We start from the raw sequence: 23,809 nt of genomic DNA on the forward strand, positions 1-23,809 counted from the left end.
TGGGTGCTCCATCCATTGCACCTGATGAAGCACCATATTGCACCAGATCCCTGTGTGTCTGTGGTGACACTCGGGGTGTCGTGAGGGTGACTACAGAGCACCACAGGAGTTCATCTGTCTAACAGCCTCTGGGAAGAAGTTGTTCCTCAGCCTGGTGGTCCTGCTCCGGAAGCTCCGTAGTCTCCTGCGTGAGGGGAGGGGTTGGAACAGACTGTGTGCTGGGTGGGAGGGGTCTCTCATGATGTGGGTGGCCCTCTTTCTACACCTACTTGTGTAGATTTCTGTGGTGATAGGTAGGCCACCCCCTACAGTCCTCTGTGCAGCCTTCACCACCCTCTACAGAGCTTTCCTGTCTGCTGCAGAGCAGCTGCCGTGCCACACAGTGATGCTGGTGGTGAGGATGCTCTCCACCTGTAGAAAGCCTTCAGGACGGGACCCCCCAGTCCAGCAAGCCTCAGCTTTCTAAGGAAGTAGAGCCGCTGGTGGGCATTCCTGAGCAGGTAGGAGGTGTTACAGCTCCAGGTCCTCAGTGAGTTGAACCCCCAAGTACCTGTAGCTGGAGACCACCTCCACAGCTGCTCCTCCGATGTGCAGGGGGGGAGGGGAGTGTCTCTTCCTCCTGAAGTCCACCATCATCTCCTTGGTCTTCCCCACGTTGATGCAGAGTTTGTTGCGTTTGTACCAGTGCACCAGGTGCTCCACCTCCTCTCTATCTGGACTCATCGTTGTTGTGGATGCGTCCCACCACTACTGTGTCGTCTGCGAACTTTACGATATGACAGCTCGGGTGTTTTGCTGAGCAGTCATACGTCAGTAGGGTGAACTGGAGGGGGCTGAGCACGCAACCCTGTGGGGAGCTGGTGCTGAGGGTGATGGGGGAGGAGACCGTGTAGTTGACCCTGACAGTCTGCGATCTGTCTGCCAGGAAGTCCAGGACCCAGTTCCCTGTGGTGGCAGACAGTCCCAGCTCTAACAGTTTCTGCACCGGGGTCTGGGGGATGATGGGGTTGAATGCGGAGGTGAAATCCAGGAAGAGCAGGCGGATGTAAGAGTCTTTGCTCTCCAGGTGGGTGAGGGATGTGTGGACCACAGAGGAGATGGCATCGTCGGTGGAGCAGTTCCTCCTATAGGCATATTGGTGGGTGTCCACCGTAATGTCTATGGAGTCCTTGATGGAGTCCTTCATTGATTGCAGTTTTTGTTTTAATCATGATAAGATGAAAAGAACATACTCAACTCCCTTATAGCTCTCATACATCATTCATACATCATATTTCGTCTTGAGTGGCAGCTCAAGAAGAAAGCTCTGTCAGATGATTTCTCTGTCAGATGATTTCCTTATAAAAAGCAGTTTTCTTTCTTGTGTGTCATTTCGCAGTGGTTGACAGACTTTAGCTTATTTTTGGATGATGGATTTAGCTTTTAAGTAAATGACAGGCAACTCTTTTGGTCTGATAAACACTCCACAGACACACTTGACAAGTCACTGGAATGAAAGCTCAGCTACACGCTTCAAAAACAAAAAAACAAAAAATAGTATGAAGTTGACCTAGAGAGCTAAAAATAGAGCTTAAAAAACTAGAATAGTGAAATTATCACAGAAAATGTTGGATGAAACAGGTGATGTTGCAAGAACCTGATATGAGTGTGAAGTCCTGCTGTGTCAGCAAATTTACAAATAAAAACTACAAAAGTAGATATGGGCTTCCATTTAATGGATAGTAGCTTGTGAAGCTAGTTCATGCAAAAACTTAAGCACACGCTGCAATACACATACTACGCACATGGCATGTCTTATGTTCCTCAGACATTAGCAACACGCTTTCCAATTGGCAGTTAATTTATGTTCCTACTCCCATCACTTCCTCTGTCTATAAATGCTGCTGCTGATCCATGTGCACTTCCTGCTTCACTTTCAGCCCACCACTGTATGTAAATCCACAAGAGTTGTTCTCCCTAATATAACCTTTTAAACATACCTGTGAGGAGTGGTGAGGTCAGAGAATGGAAGTCAAACTCAAAATATGTCCTGCTATTTAATAAATGTTTTAAATTGATGAACTCCAATGTCAACACCAAACACACATAGACTATAGCAAATGCTGGCTAAGCTGCCATTCAGCTTCTCCCTTTCTCTCTCTCTCTCTCTCTCTCTCTCTCTCTCTCTCTCTCTCTCTCTCTCTCTCTCTCTCTCTCTCTCTCTCTCTCTCTCTTTCTTATTTTGTTGTTCTTGTCTGTGGTAATAAAGTTAAAAGATTACAACTAACACACACACACACTCAAACCATTCTTTTCTCCTCCTTTTCCTTTCTTTTCCAGCAAAAAGGCCAAATTAATTAAACATCAGTGATGATGAAAATGTAAATTACATTCCATCATTCAAGGTGACTTTGACTTGTCCTTGTCTGAATTTAAAAAGCTTGGATCTAATTGTCTTTAGATAGATTCCACATACCATGACATTATGACCATGTGCCTACTATCTTTTTTGTTTTGTTTACTAACTCTATTGATCCCCGTATTGAAATTAGCAGTCTACTGTACACATTCTGGTTAGTAGTTGCATGCATGTAGCATAAAGGGCCGTAACACACATAAAGGGCCTGTAGGCATGCAGGTGACGGGGAGGTAGAGTGGCAGGCAGCATCATGTTGCGCCTCTGATGAGCAACTTATAAAGGGGATTTTGCACAAGGGCTCTGTGCCAGTGCTTAAACGTTGAACTGACACCTCCCACTGTCAGTTCACACTACAAAATGTTTTGCTCCACACGGCTCTTGAACCGACAGCCTTCCGGTCCCAAGTCCATGACTTAGCTACTAAGTCCATGACTAAGCTACTGCCGCAACTTAAAAGTTCCATTTTACCATATCTCTATGGTAAAGGTCTGGGTTCTAAAATCTAGAAACGTAACAAAAGCTGTTGCGGTAACCGATAGCCAGCCAATGTTTGGAAACATGACCTAAAGATATGGATGCAATATAATGATATCCACTTAGACCTTAATTTTTATTTTTACACACTATTGTACACTTAATTTCTCTCTAATTGTCAGAATGACTGGTCGCCTTCTTGTTTTAGATTTTGCTTCACTTTAATAGAAACGCACACACACATGCAGACAGCAGAAACCCAGCATTTCCTGTTTGTTTGCTTTTTTCATTTTTTGATGTTGACTACCTTACAGCTCCTCTCCAAGGAACCATCACCTTATCGTGGTGGAGAGGTTTGTGTGCCCTAAGGATCCTGGGAGCTATGTTGTCGGGAGTCTTGTACTCCTGGTAGGGTCACCCGAGGCAAACAGGTCTCAGGTGAAGGGCCAGACAAAGAATGGTTCCATAAGATCCCATGAAAAACGGAAAAGGGAAAAATGTGACCCTGCCCAGAGGACACCCTGCGCCCGTGAGGCGCAGGGTGGGTTAGGGATACTCACAAGCCCCCGGCTGAGTTTACCCCGGTGTGTTGGAGTTTACCCCGGTGGATGAGAGGGTCGCCTCCCTACGCCTTAAGGCTGTGGGAGGGAAAACTCTGACTGTTATTTGTGCGTACGTACCAAATATCAGTTCAGGGTATTCGGCCTTCTTGGGGTCCCTAAATGGGGCCCTTGATAGGATCCCTGCAGGGGACTCCATTGTTCTTCTGGGGGACTTCAATGCACACGTTGACAATGAAACTTGGAGGGGCGTGATTGGGAGGAATGGCCTCCCTGATCTGAACCCGAGCGGTGTTATGTTGTTGGACTTCTGTGCTAGTCACGGATTGTTCATAACTAACACCATGTTCAAACACAAGGATGCTCATAAGTGTACATGGTACCAGAGCACCCTGGGTCGGAGGTCAATGATTGATCTTGTGATTGTATCATCTGACCTTCGACCGTGTGTTTTAGACACTTGGGTGAAGAGAGGGGCAGAGCTGTCAACTGATCACCACCTGGTGGTGAGTTGGGTCCGTTGGCGGAGGAAACCTTTGGATAGACCTGGTAAGCCCAAACGAGTAGTGCGGGTGAACTGGGAATGCCTGGAGGAGGACTCTGTCCGCGAGGCCTTCAACTCACACCTCCGAAGGAGCTTCTCGTGCATCCCTGTGGAGGCTGGGGGCATTGAACCTGAATGGTCGATGTTCAAATTTTCAATTGCTGAAGCTGCAGCTGAGAGCTGTGGTCGCAAGGTCTTGGGTTCCTCAAGGGGCGGTAACCCTCGAACACCGTGGTGGACCCCGGTGGTCAGGGAAGCTGTCCGACTGAAGAAGGAAGCCTTCAGGGGCATGTTGTCCCTGGGGACTTCTGAAGCAGTTGCAGGGTACTGACGGGCAAAAAGGACTGCAGCCTCGGCTGTGATGGAGGCAAAACAGAGGGTGTGGGAGGAGAGTTCGGAGAGGCCATGGAGAATCACTATCGGACGGCACCAAAGTTGTTCTGGAAGACTGTCCAACACCTCAGAAGGGGGAAACGGGGCACCATCCAAGCTGTATACAGCAAAGATGGGACACTGTTGACTTCGACTGAGGAGGTTGTCGGTCGTGGAAGGAACACTTTGAGGAACTCCTGAATCAAACTACCCCAACTGACTCATCCTCTGTTGCAGAAGCAGAGCTGGAGGATGATGAGGGATCAGAGTCAATCTCTCGGGGCGAAGTCACCGAGGTGGTTAAACAACTTCACGGTGGCAAAGCCCCGGGTGTTGATGAGATTCGCCCAGAAATGCCGAAGGCTCTGGGTGTTGAGGGGCTGTCATGGATGACACGCCTCTTTAACATTGTGTGGAAGTCTGGGACAGTACCGAAAGAGTGGCAGATTGGGGTGGTGGTTTCTCTTTTTAAAAAGGGGGGCCAGAGGGTGTGTGCCAACTACAGGTGCATCACACTCCTCGGCCTCCCTGGAAAAGGGAGGGGGCATGGGAATATGCCCATCCAGTCTACATGTGTTTTGTGGACTTGGAGAAGGCATACAATCGCGTCCCCGGGGATATTCTGTGGGAGGTACTGCGGGAGTATGAGTTTGAGGGGGCCTCTCCTCAGGGCCATCCAATCCCTGTACGCAAAGTGAGAGCTGCGTTCGGGTTCTCGGCAGTAAGTCGGACTTGTTCCGAGTAGCTGTTGGCCTTCGCCAGGGCTGCGCTTTATCACCAATTCTGTTCGTGATTTTCATGAACAGGATATCGAGGCGTAGTCAAGGTGAGGAGGGGTTACAGTTTGGTGGCCTGAGGATTGCATCGCTGCTTTTTGCAGATGATGTGGTCCTGTTTGCGTCATCGGCCTGTGGCCTGCAGCACTCACTGGTCCGGTTTGCAGCCGAGTGTGAAGCAGCGGGGATGAGGATTAGCACCTCCAAATCTGAGAAGGCATGGTCCTCAGCAGGAAACTGGTGGACTGCCTTCTCCGATTGGGGAATGAGGTTCTTCCACAAGTGAAGGAGTTTAAGTATCTTGGAGTCCTGTTCATGAGTGAGGGAACAATGGAGCGTGAGATTGGACGGAGAATTGGGGCAGCAGGAGCGGTATTGCAGTCGCTTTACCGCACTGTTGTCACAAAGAGGGAGCTAAGCCGAGAGACAAAGCTCTCCATCTACCGTTCAATCTTCATTCCTACCCTCACCTATGGTCATGAGCGATGGGTCATGACCGAAAGAACGAGATTGCGGATACAAGCGGCTGAAATGGGCTTTCTCAGGCGGATAGCTGGTGTCTCCCTTAGAGATAAGGTGAGAAACACTGCTGTTCGCAAGGGGCTCAGAGTAGAACCCCTGCTCCTTCGCGTGGAAAGGAGTCAGTTCAGGTGGTTTGGGCATCTGGTGCGGATACCTCCGGGGCGCCTCCCTAGGGAGGTGTTTGTGGCACGTCCAGCTGGGAGGAGACCTCTGGGTGACCCAGGACCAGGTGGAGGAATTATATCTCAACGCTGGCCTGGGAACGCCTTGGGATCCCCCAGTCAGAGCTAGTGGATGGCCGGAGACAGGGAAGTTTGGGGCTCCCTTTGAAGTTGCTGCCCCTGCGACCCGATTCCGGATAAGCAGTGCAAGATGGATGGATGGATGGATGGATCCCTTAAAGCTCCTGGTGATTGTGGCAGCATAATTGTGTCACATTTTCACATGACACTTAACTTGCAAGCTTTGGTTTCATATGCATTCATTAATTTATTCATTTTTTACTACTTATTACGCTTATGCTGGGTCGCGAGGATTGCTGCAGCTTAACTCAGCTGACTTGCTGACTAAGTCTTGAGCTGGGGACTGGAGGATTGCCAGCTTCAGGCCTGTGTGGACCAAAAATATTTGAAGTGTGAACTGGCATTGGGAGGTGCCAGTTCACCTCTTGACCACTGCCGGGGTGCCCTTGAGCAAGTCACCGTCCCCCCAACAAAATGTCCATTGGGGTGCACCAGGATGGAGCTTCCCACCACTCTACCTTTCGCGAAATATGTTGCATGCCTATAGGCTCTGTGTATGTGTGTGTGTGTGTGTGTGTGTGTGTGTGTGTGTGTGTGTGTGTGTGTGTGTGTGTATACATTTCTTCTTCTTTGTCGTCTTCTTCTTCTGAATTAGAGTTTGCTGTTATTTTACATGATGGATACAAAGCGCATATGCAGGTCAACTCTTTGGCATTTCCAGAACAATAGTTGACCACATCATTTAATAATAATTTACCACAAGCACTCTCAAAATAAGTACATCAATGAAAACAAGGCACCATATGTAGGAAAGAAGAAAACATACATTTATTATAAAATTTCTGAATACCATGTATCTCACAATAAGCACTCTCAATTTTATCTTTCACAACTCCCAACTAGCCATAAAATGGATTTTGGATTATAATCAGTCAGTGAATGTCAAAGACTGTTAAGAAGTTAGTCATCTTACTATGTATGGGAACACTCAATTCTGCCCCCAGTGGAGCAGCATGTGTTTCCCAGAATGAGATCCAGAGTGTTCTGAATATGCAAGGATTTAACACTTTTAGTAATTAGGGTTACATTTAAACAAAAGTGACAGAAAGTTAAGTGGTTTGCCAGAAATGTCCAATTTCAGGTTACATCGATCTTAGATTTGAAAGAATTAAAATTTAATGATCCTTGATGTGAAATTTGACTACTGCTGCAGCAAGAAAAAAAGAGAGAAACAACACACAAAATACACAAGTACTAAGCAAATTAGTGTCATTTATCTAAATTTGAAATGCAAACCTTCCTCGTCTGTTGTGATTAAAAGACTTTGATAACTACATATATGGCTGATAATTCCTGTCAGGCAAAAGTTCTGTTCACAATTTCACTGAGTAAAGTATCTACAGTTTTGCAGTAGCATTGTTTTCGTATATTACTATTGTAATCTTTAACAGCATTTACTTTCTTGTGCTTTCCTATATGCTTTGAGATATACAGTACAAGTTTATACAGTACAGATTCAGAAAACAAAAAGCTACAAACTGTTATTCTTCTAATCACTTAACAAAACGTCCTGATTAAAAAAAAAGTGGTCATTCAGACTACAAAGGCTCTAATGTAAACAATCCAGCTGTCAGTCATGATTCTTCAGGTGAATTTTGATTAGCAGCACTGAGTTGTGGCTGTGCATCCTCTGCTAATACAATAGAATACTTTTCCATTTCAAATTGTCTCAACAGTAACCATATTCAAGAAATCAAACAATCAAAAACAGTAAGGCCTATATGGATCCACTAAGCTATCACTGTGAAGAGTTGTAGTAACTCAGTCGACAAGGACTTGGCTAGGAGGCTGTTTGGTAGATAGTTCAAGTCCAGTGTGGGCCACAATATGGAGTGTGAACTGAAGTTGTCAGTTCAAAAACACCAATACTTCTACCCCATGGCTGTCAATCTGTCTATGTTCTCTACATTTGCTGTATGTCTACTGAGTCTTTGTGTGTATACTGCGGCTTGTATGTATGTGTGTAATAAATGAGAGGGAGAGAGAGATAGGGGTGGGGGTGTAAAATAGGAATTAATCTTAAGGATAGGTATATGCTTCATCCCATTATGGTGCAGGACTTCTCAGTATAGAGGAAAATCTTTAGTGTTCTGGATATGGACTGGAGTCAACCAAATGGGGACACCTGCTGCAAATTAAGATCACAAGAGGTTGTCTAATTCAAATGTTAATAAGCCTATGATACAAAGAAAAGAAAATGATCAACTATGTATAGGTTTCCATATTGTCATTAGACTCAAACACTCTCATCTGTCTCCTATCTCATGTACACCGCCTGAGGTGGCTATGATCTGTTTATTATCTGGTACATTAATGGATTTAAAATGTGGACACTTTAGTCACCAGCAATGATTATATGCTGCTTTGGATTTTTGAAATATTTGACAGGTAATTTGTTACAATCCTTTCCTGGACTCCCTGCAGGATGAAAATCCCTCTCCATCTAAATTAGAGTTAGCAGCAGTAGTAAAGGAAATGGTTCCCAAGTTATCGTCACACAGAGATGAACAAAAGCACACTTACCGGTAATTTGTGAGATAAGGTTACTCTTTCACAGCCAGACCTCACTTAGCAGGACGGCAGCAGATGGAAAAAAAAATCCATATTAGAATAAATTAGAATTTTTTTCTTTTTTTACAAGTGATTCCTTCTTTTGACAAGTATGTTTTTGACTTTTGAGACATTTGCAACCTAAAGTGGGGTTGATAAAAAAATAGAACTGGTGGATAAACACTTCATTTTCCACCAGCTTTAGAGTTAAAATGGAGATTTTTTTGTATATAAATATATGTTTAGTGTGTTCATCATGTAAAATGTAATTGCCTGTTACATTACAGTGGCAAAAGAAGTTCCAGCAAAAGACTGAGTGAATGAAGCTTTAATTACATATTGTAATTCTTGAGCTTTTTGTACTATTACACTAAAATCTATGCGGAAAAATACTGTATTTAACTGACCAAGAAAAAAGCTACTTATTAATCATAACTTGAATGTTTACTTTTACATCTTCATATTTGTAATTATCAACATGATAATGATAAGTTTAACATTTACAAGTAAGAGAGATAAAATACCTTGTCTCTAAAGACATATCAGCTCAAATCATAGGGATTAAAAGTCTTAATGCAAAGAAAGGCATGAGTGAGTGCCTCACAGCAAGATGGTTCCTACAGACAATTTGTGGTTGGCCAATTCAACTGAAGTGCATGTTTTTGGAGGTGATAGGAATGAGGAGAACCTTGAGAGAAACCACACAGACACAGGGAGAACATGCAAACTCTGCACAGAGTGGGACTCAAACCAGGCACCGCCTTGCTGTCCGGCGACAGCACGACCCACTGTGGCACCCTGCCGCCCCCCATAATGATTCAGGGGCCACCAAAAAAGCCCCGAATGGCAACCGGGTCCGAAATAAAAGGCACCAGCAACCACCAGCAAGACAAAAAGGCAGACCCTACAGAAGAAGACCCTCGGACCAAATACAAATGCAGAAACTGTCACGTATGTCGGGTATGGACCCAAATGCAGGACACCAATGGCAAAACTGTCATCCATGATTTATTAACAAACTTTAAAATTCTCCAGACAGACAAGAAACTCAAAATCAGGAAAGACTACCAGGAACCAAACATGAGCAACGCACCAGCAACTAGCTCTCATTCAGCGAGGCTTAAAAAGCCTCAGGGTCAATAGCCCAAAACAAGTTCAGGTGTGACGATAAGTAACAGGTGTGGAGCCGTGGCTCCACCTACAAGCTTGGCCTCTCCCTGCCACACAGCAGTACTGCCACACCCAACTGTGACAGTACCCCTCCCTCAAGGGACGTCCCCCGACGTCCCATAAACGGTCCCATGGAGGGTCAGGATCAGGGTCAGGCTGGGGTGCAGGAGCAGGCTGGGGATCAGGATCAGGAGCAGGCTGGGGATCAGGATCAGGAGCAGGCTGGGGATCAGGAGCAGGAGCAGGCTGGGGATCAGGAGCAGGAGCAGGCTGGGGAGCAGGAACAGGAGCAGACTGGGGAGCAGGAACAGGAGCAGACTGGGGAGCAGGAACAGGAGCAGACTGGGGAGCAGGAACAGGAGCAGACTGGGGAGCAGGAACAGGAGCAGACTGGGGAACAGGAACAGGAGCAGACTTGGGAGCAGGAAAAGGAGCAGACTCCGACTGGGGAGCAAGCTGGCATCCGGGTGTGGGGACCAGAACAGGCTGAGTTCGGGATGCGGGGACCAGAACAGGCACTGGAACAGGCTCGAGGTCTGGCAGAGAAGGTGGAGCTGGAATTCCAGCATATGCTGCCAGCCATGCCCAGGTGTCTCTCCCCCTCTGTCTCAACTCGGCAGCCTGTTCCGGATTCCAGGACTTGCTGCTGGTCAAGGCAGCAAGATAGTCAGTGTCCGCTGGATCCAGTTCAGGCTGGTGCATTCTGTCACGTATGTCGGGGTATGGACCCAAATGCAGGACACTAATGGCAAAACTGTCATCCATGATTTATTAACAAACTTAAAAATTCTCCAGACAGACAAGGAACTCAAAATCAGGAAAGACTACCAGGAACCAAACATGAGCAATGCACCAGCAACTAGCTCTCATTCAGCGAGGCTTAAAAAGCCTCAGGGTCAATAGCCCAAAACAAGTTCAGGTGTGATGATAAGTAACAAGTGTGGAGCCGTGGCTCCACCCACAAGCTTGGCCTCTCCCTGCCACACAGCAGTACTGCCACACCCAACTGTGACAGAAACAGTGGTTAAGAAGATGAATGAGTTTTGGTTAGGTCATTTTATTGAAACTAAACATGTTACCCAAGAATTCATAACTATTTATTGTTAAAGCTTATCTCCATCCACTTAGTTAAACAGAATCACTAGAAATAAAAAACACCAAGATTGTGAAAGAGACATGGTGAAATAGCAGCAGTAGGGAAGCTCTCACATGAATAGTAGAATGTAATCTACATTTCCTCTGAGATTCTGCTGGAGCATCACATTTGTTGTGTTGTCACAGCAAGAGCCATTCCACAGTATATCATCACCCCTTAGTCTGAGACAAAAAAACCCCCAAAACTGCTTGAATCCATGGTGCATACAATGTGATCCTTCGGCTTGAATATTTTAAGATTTCTGGTACAAAAAAACATTTTTTGCAAGACACAGCACTGCTGATGCACTAAAAGTTATTCTCTACATATTTAAAGATTCCAAGATACTGCCCTGCTAAGTACATGTGAACAAAGGAATAGAAATTGAATGCTACTGAAAGAAAAAGAGATGGATACTGTGATCTTTACTGTTTGGTAAGAAGTGATTCCCTCTCCAGAAGGGCTTTCGGATGATTTTTTTAAAAAAATGTAAAATTCTGAAAGAAACTGTAGGGACTCACTTTGTAGAACATTCCTCTGAAGAAATGTTTTGCTTTTAGCTGCTATTGAAGCTCTGGTGGCTGCAGGTTCAAAAGGAACAATTTGAGCAAAATCTGTTTTATCTTTTTTAGTTTTACCTCAGCTCTGTATATGTATTTATCAGTTTTTTGTAGTCAACAACTGCTATTTTTCTATGTAGTTTTCTATTAGCATTGTTAGCATATTTTTTGTCCATGGTTATTGTGTATTATTAACCCTCTTTTTTCATTTATCTATCTTTTATTGTTGTTTCGGTCCCTGTGCAAGAGATGTATCCTTATAAAGTGAGTTTGCCTAATATTTCTATTGGTTCTGAAATTCATGAATGTAACAATTTAAAAATTAACTGTTACATGCTGGCCTCATCCATTCCCTGGGGTGCAGAGACATATTTTTCTTTCCAGTTCCATATTAGGTTGGAAGCATCCCACAAAGATGAAAATTCACCACATGCTAGCACTTGACCCTTGTTTTTTTGTATTTCTCATTGAAAAGCAACTTTGTTCTATTACCCAGAATTGTGACCAACATCTATATTTATTTCTATGAATGTTCTGCAGTTTCCCAAAACATGGTTGTGTGAATATAGGGATGAAATATGCTGCTGATTTGCTGTCTACCAGTCATTGGCATTAGCTGTGTTATGGTGTCAGCATGGACGTACGGGCTTCCTGAAACATAGTTATCACCACTTATCTAAAAATGTATAAAGTGGCACAGCAACACACCTCCAATGCACTGTCAGCTCTGCCTGAAAGCCACACAAGAAACAAAGATTGCACCCCAGTGTCAGTGCAGCTGTCTTGCGCATGTGGCAGTGGACATAAATCTATCTCATCAAAAGATATTCAACTTATGTGTTTTTTATCTTTGTCTCCCTCTCTTTCAACAATGATTTATTGTTTATTTATTTTTTTGTTAATGTTTTCTTTCCGGACATGTTATCACAGCAGACTTCACCTTCATCACATTTGCAACATCAACAACAACACCTGAAAAAGAAAACTGTCCATTCAGTTCCAATAGAAGTGCGTGTTTGCTCACGTCTTTATCAGTTCTTGGAGTAACTTCAAATTTTGTTAATGACCTCTAATAGTACATTCCATGTGATGGAAACCTTTCCTTTCCCATGTCAAGCAGTCATAGTCCATGGTCTCATTTGTTACCCTAAGGTTACAGTGATATTTTTCAAAGGCATAACACATAGTTTAATAAGCCATAATATTCTAAGATGTTAACCATCATTTACGTCAGAACTATAACCTTGCAAAGTCAAGTTTTAAATGTTTTTTTAAAGGCAGATAGAGTTCCTAGGCTCCTGACTTCATTGTTCATTGTCCAATTTGTTCCATAGTTTGACACCATAAAAGATAATTTAAAATGTTTCCTCTAAATTGATAGCTGGATTCATTATGCTGAATTTGTACTAGTATATTATGTAGTAAACAATTATTGGCTTCTTTATACATGTTTTTTTTTAATTTATATACAGTATATTTTTAATTTTTTTAAATTTTATACATTGTTCTGATCCCCGAAGGAAAATTAAGAAGGCACACTCATTAGTAGTTCAAATGTATGCATATATTTTAGTGAGTATAGGCTCCGGTAGCACACACACACACACACACACACACACACACACACATGGGGGCCTGTAGGCATGCAACGGGAGGTAGAGTGGCAGGCAGCTCCTTCATGGTGCGCCCCTTCTGGGCAATTTGTAAAGGGGGCGGCGCCTTGCTTAAGGGCGCCTCAGCAGGGCTCCGGAGTGTGAGCTAACACTTCCCACTGTCAGCTCACACTCCAGGTGTTTTTGGACGAGAGCGGGAATTAAACCCCCAATCTTGAATCATCGGAAGACCTGCTCTACCATATGCTCTACCACTGAGCCACTGCCGCCCCAAAGTTAAACAGTTCTATAGCTTATGATGCATGGCATCATGCATATTTTCAGTAGTTTAGATTTGATGAATAATTGTTTTGTATGAGCTCTATAATGAGCATTGTTGATAATTCTTATGGCTCTTTTCTGGATCAAAAATAGAGGTTGTAAACCACTTTTATGTGTGTTTCCCCACACCCCATCGCAGTAGTACAGAAAGGCTGGGCTTGCGCTAGCCATTCGCCATGTCGCCATAGGCGAAGTAAATTCCAGATTTGCTACAAGGTTTTTAGCCTGTGAAGCCATAGTGGTGGTCTTATTTTTAGGAAAAAAGGCTAAAACTTACAACTTTTTTGGACCCGAGCGATAACAAACTTTTTCTCTCACTAGCGCCGCTATTTCCATCGGCATGCGGCGATGGAAATAGCAGCCGACGGAAATAGCCGAAGCAGGCCGAAGGAAATAGCGGCCGACGGAAAATAGCCGACGGAAATAGCTGAAGTGGCCCGAACGCTCCCGATCATAAAATATGCACTTGGGTCATGATCTCTTCTCGTCCAATGAAAAACAAAAAGATTCTAACCCGCGAATTGGTGTACGACAAGACGAGGACAATCAATCGAAAGAACTTAAGAATCCAGTGTTATATAGTAGAGTTTGTGTTAAAATTCTAATTGAACAACAAATGGTGAATCCTTAGAGGGGGTAGGAGTGATGACAGACCGATCAGAAGGTAAATGAAAGATATTATCAATACTTTTTTGTAGTCTTACACTTTTGATCCCTATGACCGACAGGAATAACCAGCGATGCATCTAAATGTGTATTCAACTTGCTTGCTATTTTTCATGCCTTTTTAAATTTAAATGAAAAATCATGTTATCGAATTAAAAAAAAAAAAAACTCAACTAAACTATGGCATACCAATGGTGTTGGTGGTGGTGGTCAAAGTTAAAATGTCTTCTAGTCTTAGTAAAACTTGCAAGTAAACACTGAGTAATATTTTGTATGACTGTATCTTCACATAGTGAACGCAAGTTTTCAATTGTTGAATCTCATATTTTTACCTGTAAAAAGTAGGATAGAAATAAAGATACTTAAGCTTGAACTGTTGACTTTAGTGTATTTTTGTAGGTAAACTGAATGCAGTAAAACAACCCCATGCCCCCCCATGACGAACGTTGGTTGTTCACGCACTGCGTCACAGTCTTGGACACAGAATGTGGCTTTTTGTGGCTTGCTCGATTCTTTTACAGTGAGCCACAGTGACTTAGTCATACGAACTCCTAGTGCAAGCCCAGAAAGGGTAGGAGTAATGCAAATACATTATATAAAATGCCTTCTGATTAATGAATCATGACTGCCGTCTGAAAATATCCAATCAGATTTCTCATACCAGCACACCTGTTGTGTTGTTTTTGAATGATCCCCTTCATTTGTCAGCATGGTAAAATTCAAGAAGGGTATGAATTATGTACCTGTGTGCAGAAAGAGTCTCTCATTGATAGAGAACATACAGTTTATATCAGAAAATGTGATTTTAGTAACAAATTCAATATATGTAGTTATCTGTATTCATAGTAACAATTTCAAAACAATTAGAAGTCAGTTTGGGAAGCACACTCTGGTATTCAGCAACACATAGTCATACATGACAGCACTGCAACAAAGCCAAATGTTTGAACGGCAAGATATATAGTTTGAGGCATTGGATTTATTAAATCTTCTTCTCCTTTCGGCTTTTCCCTTCAGTGGTCGCCACAGTGAATCAATTGCCTCCATCTAACTCTGTTTAATGCATCCTCCTCTCTCAAACCAACTACCTTCATGTCCTCTTTCACTACATCCATAAACCTCCTCTTTCGTCTTCCTCTAGGCATCCTGCCTGGCAGTTCAAAACTCAGCATCCTTGTACTAATATATTCACTATCTCTCCTTTGGACATGTCCAAACCATCTCAGTCTGGCCTGTCTGACTTCATATCCATGTGTTGTCCCTCTGATGTACTCATTCCTGATCCTATCCATCCTGGTCACTCCCAAAGAGAACCTCAGCATCTCACCTCTTCTACCTCCAGCTCTGTCTCCTGTCTTTTCCTCAGTGACACTGTCTCTAGACCAAACAACATCGCTGGTCTCACCAGTTTTGTACATCATTCATTAAATATTTTCAGAATTTCAAAATTTTTAAGTTCAAAATGATGAGCTCTAGTCACATCTGGACTATTGCTGTCAATGAGCCACAAATGTCTTAAACCGTTTCTCATCTCAGTCTGACGATATACTTTATATGAGAACTATTGGTGTTTAGATTGCCATGTATAGTTTTAGAGGCCTGTAGCAGTTTTTAAATACTGTTGCACGGATAATTCTATGAGGTTAAACTATTTTCCTCTGTCCTTGAGGCATCCCTCTTCCTTATTTCCTTGGCCCTGTTCTTCTCTTTTTCTGCATTCATCTAAAAAGGCAGACAAATATTGTTTTTCTCTGCCAACTTATTGCCAGCAGCCACAGTCTTGCATTTCATAATGACAAAAACTAAACATTAGGGAGCTGATAGGATTTGCCCTAAGTGTTGCTTGTGTTACTGTTGGAAACAAATGAGAGACTTGATGGTAGAAATATCATTCTCTTCCCTACTCTCCATCTCTTTCTCTTTCCTTTGTTCTCATATTTGTGCTGATAGAAACAACACAAGTAAAAATGAGGATAGCAGATGCAGGGAAATATTGTTTGTCACTTCACAGGTGCACAGGTGTCCAACCAGTCAACCACACTGACAAAATAATACAATTTAACACTCAGTCCTTTTCTTTACTTCACTACTCATTACATGTGTCATGTATCAACAATATTAGCATGCCAGTGGTTTTTAAGTATTTATTTTTTTAATATACTATAGTTCCTGGAGGAAAATCTTATCTTTGCATACAATAGATTAATTGATCCAGTATTTGCCCGTTGAATGTTATGTTGGTTAATGTTGGATGGTTGTAGCTGTTGACCAGCATCTTGCTTTTTTCTTACTTATCTCCATGTCATATGCTCCCGCTACCTGCTCCAGTCTGGTGGTAAGTTCCTGGAGTTCAGCTTCACTTTTTCCTAGTAGGTCAATGTCATCTGCGAAGCGAAGGTTGGAGATAGGTCTTCCTCCGATGGTTATGGTGGAGTGGAACCCCTGAAGAGCTTCTGCCATGATGTTCTCCAGCAATATGTTAAATAAGACAGGGGAGAGGAGACAGCCCTGACAGACACCTACTGTTGTTTTAAAAGGTTCACCCATAGTGTTGCTTATAAGCACTGCACTGGATGATTGGCTGTAAAGTGATTGGATGAGCTGTATAAGGTTATTGTCAACATTGTAGTTTCGGATAACCTGCCATAGTCCATCATGCCAGACACGATCGAAGGCTTTTTTGAAGTCAATAAAGCTGTGACATAATTTGTGTTGATGCTGAAGGTGCTTCTCAATCAGTAGTCTGATGTTAAAGATTTGCTCGGTGGTGCTTCTTCTTGGTCTCAATCCCGCTTGTTCCTCTGAAATAACTTCCTCTGCCTTACTCCTCAATCTTTTTAGGATGATCCGCAGCAACACTTTGCTCACATGACATATGAGGCTGATAGTCCAATAATTTTGGCATTGTCTCGAATTCCCTTTCTTGGGGATGGGTATAATTAAAGATTGGGTCCATTTTTTGGGCCACTGCTTCGTTTCCCAGATCCTTTGGCAAATGTGAGTCAGTGCTTTAATTGACTCTTGCCCTCCGTATTTCCAAAGTTCTGCAGGAATGTTATTGATAACTGGTGATTTCCCGGTTTTTAGACTCCTAATTGCCTCTTCCACTTCAGCTTGGAGTATTGGCATGTCTTCACATTCGATGCTGGACTTTGTGACGCTGATAAGTATGTTAGGGTCTGGTGTTATTGCAAAGTTGTAAAGTTCCTTACAGTATTCGGTCCATCTCTTGGTTACCGCGGCTTTTTCAGTTAGTAGAGATCCATTCTTGTCTTCAATTATTGTAGCTTTAGGTTGTTGCGTCTTTGTCAGTTTCTTTAATGTGGCGTAAGCTGCTCTACTGTTGCCGTGTCATATCCTTCTCACACTGCTCTGTGATCCACTTCTCTTTCACTTCCCTCATCCTCTTCCTGATTTTTTTGTTCGTGAGAGTGTGCTGTTCTGCTGCACAGAATAGCACACTCTCATGGTAATATTTACGGTAATTTAAATGTTAATGAATCCTTCCCATACTAATATTAAACTACTTTATATCTGTATTACCAGGGTGACACGGTGGCGCAGTTGGTAGCGCTGTCGCCTCACAACACGGTGGTCTCGGGTTTGAGTCCCAGTCTATGCAGAGTTTGCATGCTCTTTCTATGTCTGCATGGGTTCTCTCCAGGTTCTCCGGCTTCCTCCCACCGGTCCCAAATTGCCCGTAGGAGTGAGTGTCCCCCGCCTCACGCCCTATGCCAGCGGGGCTAGGCTCCAGCTCCCCGTGACGCGCTACGGCCGATACAGCAGCAGAAAATGGATGGTTATCTGTATAACCTTTTCCCACACTCTTATAGACTGTTTGAAACACTTCTGTATTAAAGACAAGTTGCAGGTGGAAACATGAGTCTCAGAACGCAGCACACACATGAAAGCTGTCGGCCAATAGCATGTGCATACGGTATCACATGACTACCTACTAAAAATGTAGTGAAGCTGTGCATCTTCAAGCGCATATAAGCGAGGGATTACTGTATTTAATTACATTTACGCAGTGCACTGATATCTAACGGCGACAGTAATTTACCTACAAGACAAGGGGTGGTCACTACAATGATCACGATCGACTGGTCAAACCTGACAGTAGAGGAATGGAGGAGGAAAATCACTGAGGTGTCCCTGGATGTGAGAAAGGATGGCCTCGAGCACTTCCCAACATGGGACAACCGGCAAAGATGCAAGCCTGCGTAGACCACTTTGCCCATGTGTACTGTGAGATTTTTGTCTGGACAAGGACAAAAACTGTTTTCAAGCCTAACATCATGTAAAATAACAAGGTTGTGAACAGCAAAACAAGTAAAAATAACTGAGATGTTATGTCTTCCACACCTCCACGATGCCAGTCCCATTGGTGGATTTCTAATTGCTGCATTGTAGTAGCACTTTTATGTTTGGGATTAACATTTTTTTTGTATTTGTTAGTGTTTTACTGTCTTTTCTTTGTTCAAGAAAAAATAATATTTGAGCATTGTGACCCAATGTATCAAATATGATACATATTCAAACTCATATCGGGAAATTTATATTTGATTTTCTTTTTTTTTCAAAAGGAAAAATAAAGGCTCCAGTTTTGAAGAATTGGATTTTCTGGCAAATATTTAATGGTTTAGGCTTTACATGGTTAAGAACAAGGCATCTTACGAACAGCCTCTCGGAACATATTGTGTTTATCATTTTGGAACTGTCTGTACCACCTTTAGCTAGCCTATGTAACCCCTATTTAGAGACTTTATAGTACGTCTGTAAGTATAAGTGTACAGATAAGTGTTATATTTTTGTATTTGGGTGACCTTTTTTGTAATTTATTTACGTACAACTTAAAAAATTCACACATTGGCACATACTTGACATTCATGGTGTAATATGATGCTATACTCCCCCCAGCTACAGTACAGTTTGATTATTAGTACAGTATGCTTCCTCTATGTCTCATGAATTCCAAAAAGTTTTTTTCATATATACATAAACTTTTTAGCATTTATATTTTTTTGGATAGATTTATCATATATTGTGGAAATTCAACAGTGGTATGATAAATTTCAGAGATTAATCACCTATATTTAAATTTAATCTCGGTTGATGAATTTTTCTGATGCTAACAAGACTAAAAGTGGCAATGAACTGCATAACGTGATAGACATCTTCTCGCTTCTAGTTTCTCACAAGACCAACATTCGGAGAGACAAACAATAATTGTCAGTCACATTCATACCTTAATCAGAGCAAATCAGTCACAAATTATTTATCAGCTGCATCATTTTGATTGTGGGAGGAATCCACAGAAGACCTTCAGGAAACCCAAGCAGATAAGGAATAGATGCAAACTCTACACAGACTACCAATAGTCCCAGGACTTTGGGTAGATTTTTTTTTCATTTTTTAAAAATTTTATATACTGATCTGACCCCCCCCCCACACACACACACACACACAAGGGGGCCTGTAGGCATGCAAGGGGAAGTAGGGTGGTGAGCAGCTCCGTCATGATGCGCCCCTCATGAGTAATTTGTAAAGTGGGAGGCGCCTTGCTCAAGGGCGCCTCGGCAGTGCCCCGGAGTGTGAGCTGACACCTCCCACTGTCAGCTCACACTCCAGGTGGTTTTGGGCGGGAGCGGGAATCGAACCGCCGATCTTGAATCATCGGACGACCCGCTCCACTGTATGCTCTACCACTGAGCCACTGCCGATTTAAAACCAAAAATCCACATTGGATACACAATTATTCACACTATTTAACAGTGTGAGTTCCCTATAGACATTTAGATATTTTACATGTTTTGTTTTTGCAGGTGTGTTTTCAACATGCTTTTTTTTTTTTTTTTTTGCCATTGTCACCAAGTGCTCTCATGATGAATTGTTGGGTCTCTAAAATAAAGAGTTGTTCTACACCTGCTCTTCTAGGAAAGTGCCTTTATATTACTTTTGTAATAGTAATTTGGTACTACAAAAATAACACTGAGTCGACTAACATTACTGTGACAGGACATTCGGAACACTAAAGCTCACACACTTGTCCATCATGATTCCGAATAGAATATAAGTCACCTCTGTGAATATTACCTGAGATAAGACTAGAATTTATTATTCTTTTCACTGAACATTTTGTGTGCCTTACTTCATCAGCCTTTCTTTACTATTCATAATTTAGTGGTTTATTTAAAATACATATCATTTTGCAGACTAATTAAAGTTACGTGCAGATGAATCTCATTTGAGCAACTCTACTGATAATAAAGCAAACACCATCCAAGTCCAAATGTGGACCTCAGTTTTTCTTGATGTCCATATGACTAGTAGAACACCACTGACCTCTGGGAAAAAAAGTGCCACCGATGGAAAAAAGGCACGACTATAACCAATGACATTTATGGAACAGACGCAAATATAGGACATAGGGTGACTTTTTTTTTTACATGTCGCATTCTTTCTGCTCAACCGCTTATGTTAAATGACACTCCATTAACTCCTTGAATCATCACAATTCCTGCTGCTCCAGTGGAAATGCATATGACCACTAGTACACATACCACAACTATAGTGAGCTGGGCAGTGATGAACTATACTCACCAGTTGTCCAGTATTAAGGCAACATGCAGCCACAGTGCAGAAACATTCACCATCATAAACTTTCATTTTCCCTCTATGTCCTTTTTTTTAAAATCACAGCTTTCAGTCTCAGGGTGCATATTAAATTCATAAATGTAAGCATTTATTCAGCTTTGTTAAATTATTTGGAAATATGGCTCAATGAGTATGAAATTTAGCTTTTTGAGATCTGAAAACACAACAGTCAGCATCTGTATTGTCTCCTCTGGTCCCTTCAGTCTTCATCTATCAAGAGTTTCTTTTTCATTCTCCTCTATTTTGTTTTGTCTTTTTTTATCCTATCTTTTTATTCATATGTCTCCCGATTTCACCTTTTCAATGGCTTATTTTACCCCTTAAGAACTCCATATTCTTCTACTGCTCATACCTTTTTCATGATTAAAAGCCATCACTGAAGTGTGTAAAAGACACAAACAAACCCACACTTAATGCAAATACATAAAAATAATTTCTAGTTGTACATTGATCCCTGTCATTATTTATTTGTATCACTAAGTCGTCGTTTCCGTAGCATCTACACCTGTGCTGCCTGTTCACCTGTTGCCCCAGAGAAGATTTATGAATGCTTCTGTAGGACCGTTTCCTAATACTGTAGTCTATTTTAAAGTAATGAAAGACGAGCAAGGTGGAAATACTCCATCCACCATTAAAATGCATTTAGAATATTTTGTGTTGTCGATATACAGTATTTAATTAAAAGTGCCTTGTAATGATTTTTTGCTACAAATGTAATAAAATGTGGTTTCCTTTCCAAGTCTGGAACGCAGCTCTTACCTCCAATATCCTAGCAAGGCACTGCAAAGTCATATTAGTCAGGCTTTCAAAATTACAATGTGATGCAAAAGTGAATTAATCAACTTGCTAAACAATTCGGAGGTAGGGAGGGAATCTAATTGGGCTCACAACATATCACTGCTGGATGTCCATTGGCCCGCACATTACGTCAGCCGTGATTGCTTTTACGGCAGCAACCAGCCGGCACATCTGGAAATGTGTTTTACCCGTTTGGCCGCCCGGTGATATCACACAGGAGATAGGAGTGAGGATCGACACAGCTTTCTATCTGTGTTATGGTGTGGTACTTTTGGTTAGATGGATTGACTACCGTCAATCCAAGATAATCCTGATCAACTGGTGAGATAACGGCGAGTAGTGGGGACCCGCAATTCTGTGCGCCAGCTCGCATCGGTGAGGCGATAAATCAAACGACTGTCAGAAGGCGTCGGTGTAGGACGCCATTTCCCTTCCCTCTTCTCATCTCTCTCAGGCCCCCTTTCATCGCTCTGTCTCCCCCTTGGCCACTTTGTCATCTGCCCTCCATCCCCCTCTACTTGTCCGTCTCTTTTCTGTTCTCCTTTACCTCTCCGTAACACCACGGACTCTGCTGCTACTGAATAAGATTTTTATTGCGGGATTAAAATGGAAGAGTTATCCTTCCTCACTTTCCCTCCATCCCTATTAATGCAAAATCTATGGAGACAAGTACTTTTGTGTGGAAATGTATGGAAATATTGATAACTCGAGCAAGGACACTCGTGTGCGCGCGTAAAATGCGTGCGAATCCTTTTTTTTTTGTCAGTCATCACTGCTGTACACTGTCTCTGCACATGTCTGTTAAGTAAAACCCCGAAATTATATGGTTATGGCAGTGCATACAGACACAAAGAAGCACGCACAAACCCATGCGCACAACGCCGCTGCAGACACAAGCAGTTTGACACCGATCAACTTCAGCACCACGTCACCGCTCCAGGATGTCTTCTGTCTCCTGGTCAGCAGGCACTCATTACAAACCGGAGAGTCGTTGCGGTCTATCCGAATAGTCATACTGACAATGATAATTATAATGATCTTTGACTATCATAAAATAAATGAAGCGATTTTTTTTCTCTTAGCTTGCCTTATGTGTCTTCTTTCTGTGCTTTATTTTACTTCTATTTCTTTTTACCCCTCTCTGAGCAGTATACACTTCTCTGTCTTTAGTGCCTCAGTCGTGAACCCTCAACAACAATCTGACAAACATTTCATACAGCGACAGGAGTTTAAGTATTATGCGTGCCTCCAGTGCGCACATTGTTCCCAGCTTGGAATCAGGACGTTGAGGTTTGACTTATCTTACCTTGATGGAAGTGTCGGTCTGACAAGGAGGATGAGACAGTGTGCAGTTTAACGCGCAGTTTTCCAGCTGCACAGACAGAGAAAGCAATGGTGTTAAACCCGGCCAGCGGCGAAGGTCCGTGCGTTCCAGGAGGGAGAAAAATACAGAGGGGGGTGGGGGTGTGTGTGCAAGAGGAGGGACGAGAGACGGAGGCGGGCTGATGGGGGAGAGAGAGGGGTGAGGGGGAGGCGGTAACTCAGTCTGGCACGGGTGATGTTGAATCGGGAGCCGCTCCCGATTCCATTAGTGTGTCACAAACCTCCGGGATAAAATAAAATTTAAAAAAAAACAACAACTCTCATTTTCGGGAACTTTCAGTATTTCTAAAATGTCGTGTCTGCATCTTACAAATGTCAAAGACAGCCAGATTCAAATATCAGAGTAATAGCCTACAGGACTCCCCGTGGGACTTCGCGTGATCGAAAGAAGACAGTTTCTTGCAACCTTTTCCTGATTTCTCTGTAAAAATTACAAACGTAAATGTCAAACTGTAATTACCTCTGAGGGATAATCTAACTTCAGTGACACCTATATAAGACAGGCAGCGTAAGGTTTATTGCCTACAATCACCAAATATCAGGAGTTTAGTCATGTCTCCAAAGGTGGTGATTAGTATTAGTCTGCGATAATGTGTTAAGTTCTAAAAAATAAACGAAGACAGTCATGGGTTTCTTCCTCCATCACATGTGAAACCAATTACCTTCTTGTGCAGTGGCGCGTAGCTGCTTTTAAATCTGGGCACGTAGCGAGGCGCCTCATAAGTATGCTGGGAGAGAGAGTCTCTCTCGCTCTCTCTCTCACATACATTTCATATACAGTGGTACCTCTACTTACGAATGTCTCTTCATACGAAATGTTCTACTTACGAAACGCCTCAACAGGAAAAAAAAAAGGTAAAAATACAATATGGGCTGATACTCGCAGCGCCCAAAGGTTCCTGAACACAATGTTCTTATAGCTGCTCTGCCATTGGCTATTACCTAGCATCCTGGCATCCCATTGGCTAAGAGGGACCTCTGTGTGTAGCTACATAGGTGTCTATGCAG

General features: G+C 42.8%; 1 protein-coding gene across 1 annotated transcript in view; it reads right to left on the reverse strand.

Moving 5' to 3' along the window:
• The window catches only part of LOC137600858 (protein phosphatase 1 regulatory subunit 29-like), a 221,157-nt gene extending 198,312 nt beyond the window's left edge, over positions 1-22,845 (reverse strand). The window contains exon 1 of the mRNA XM_068322721.1: positions 22,725-22,845. The gene's annotated coding sequence lies outside the window, so the exon portion shown is untranslated. The remainder of the gene's footprint in view (positions 1-22,724) is intronic.
• Positions 22,846-23,809: the final 964 nt, after the last annotated feature.

The sequence above is a fragment of the Antennarius striatus genome, chromosome 8 (assembly GCF_040054535.1).
Source record: "Antennarius striatus isolate MH-2024 chromosome 8, ASM4005453v1, whole genome shotgun sequence".
NCBI lineage: Eukaryota > Metazoa > Chordata > Actinopteri > Lophiiformes > Antennariidae > Antennarius > Antennarius striatus.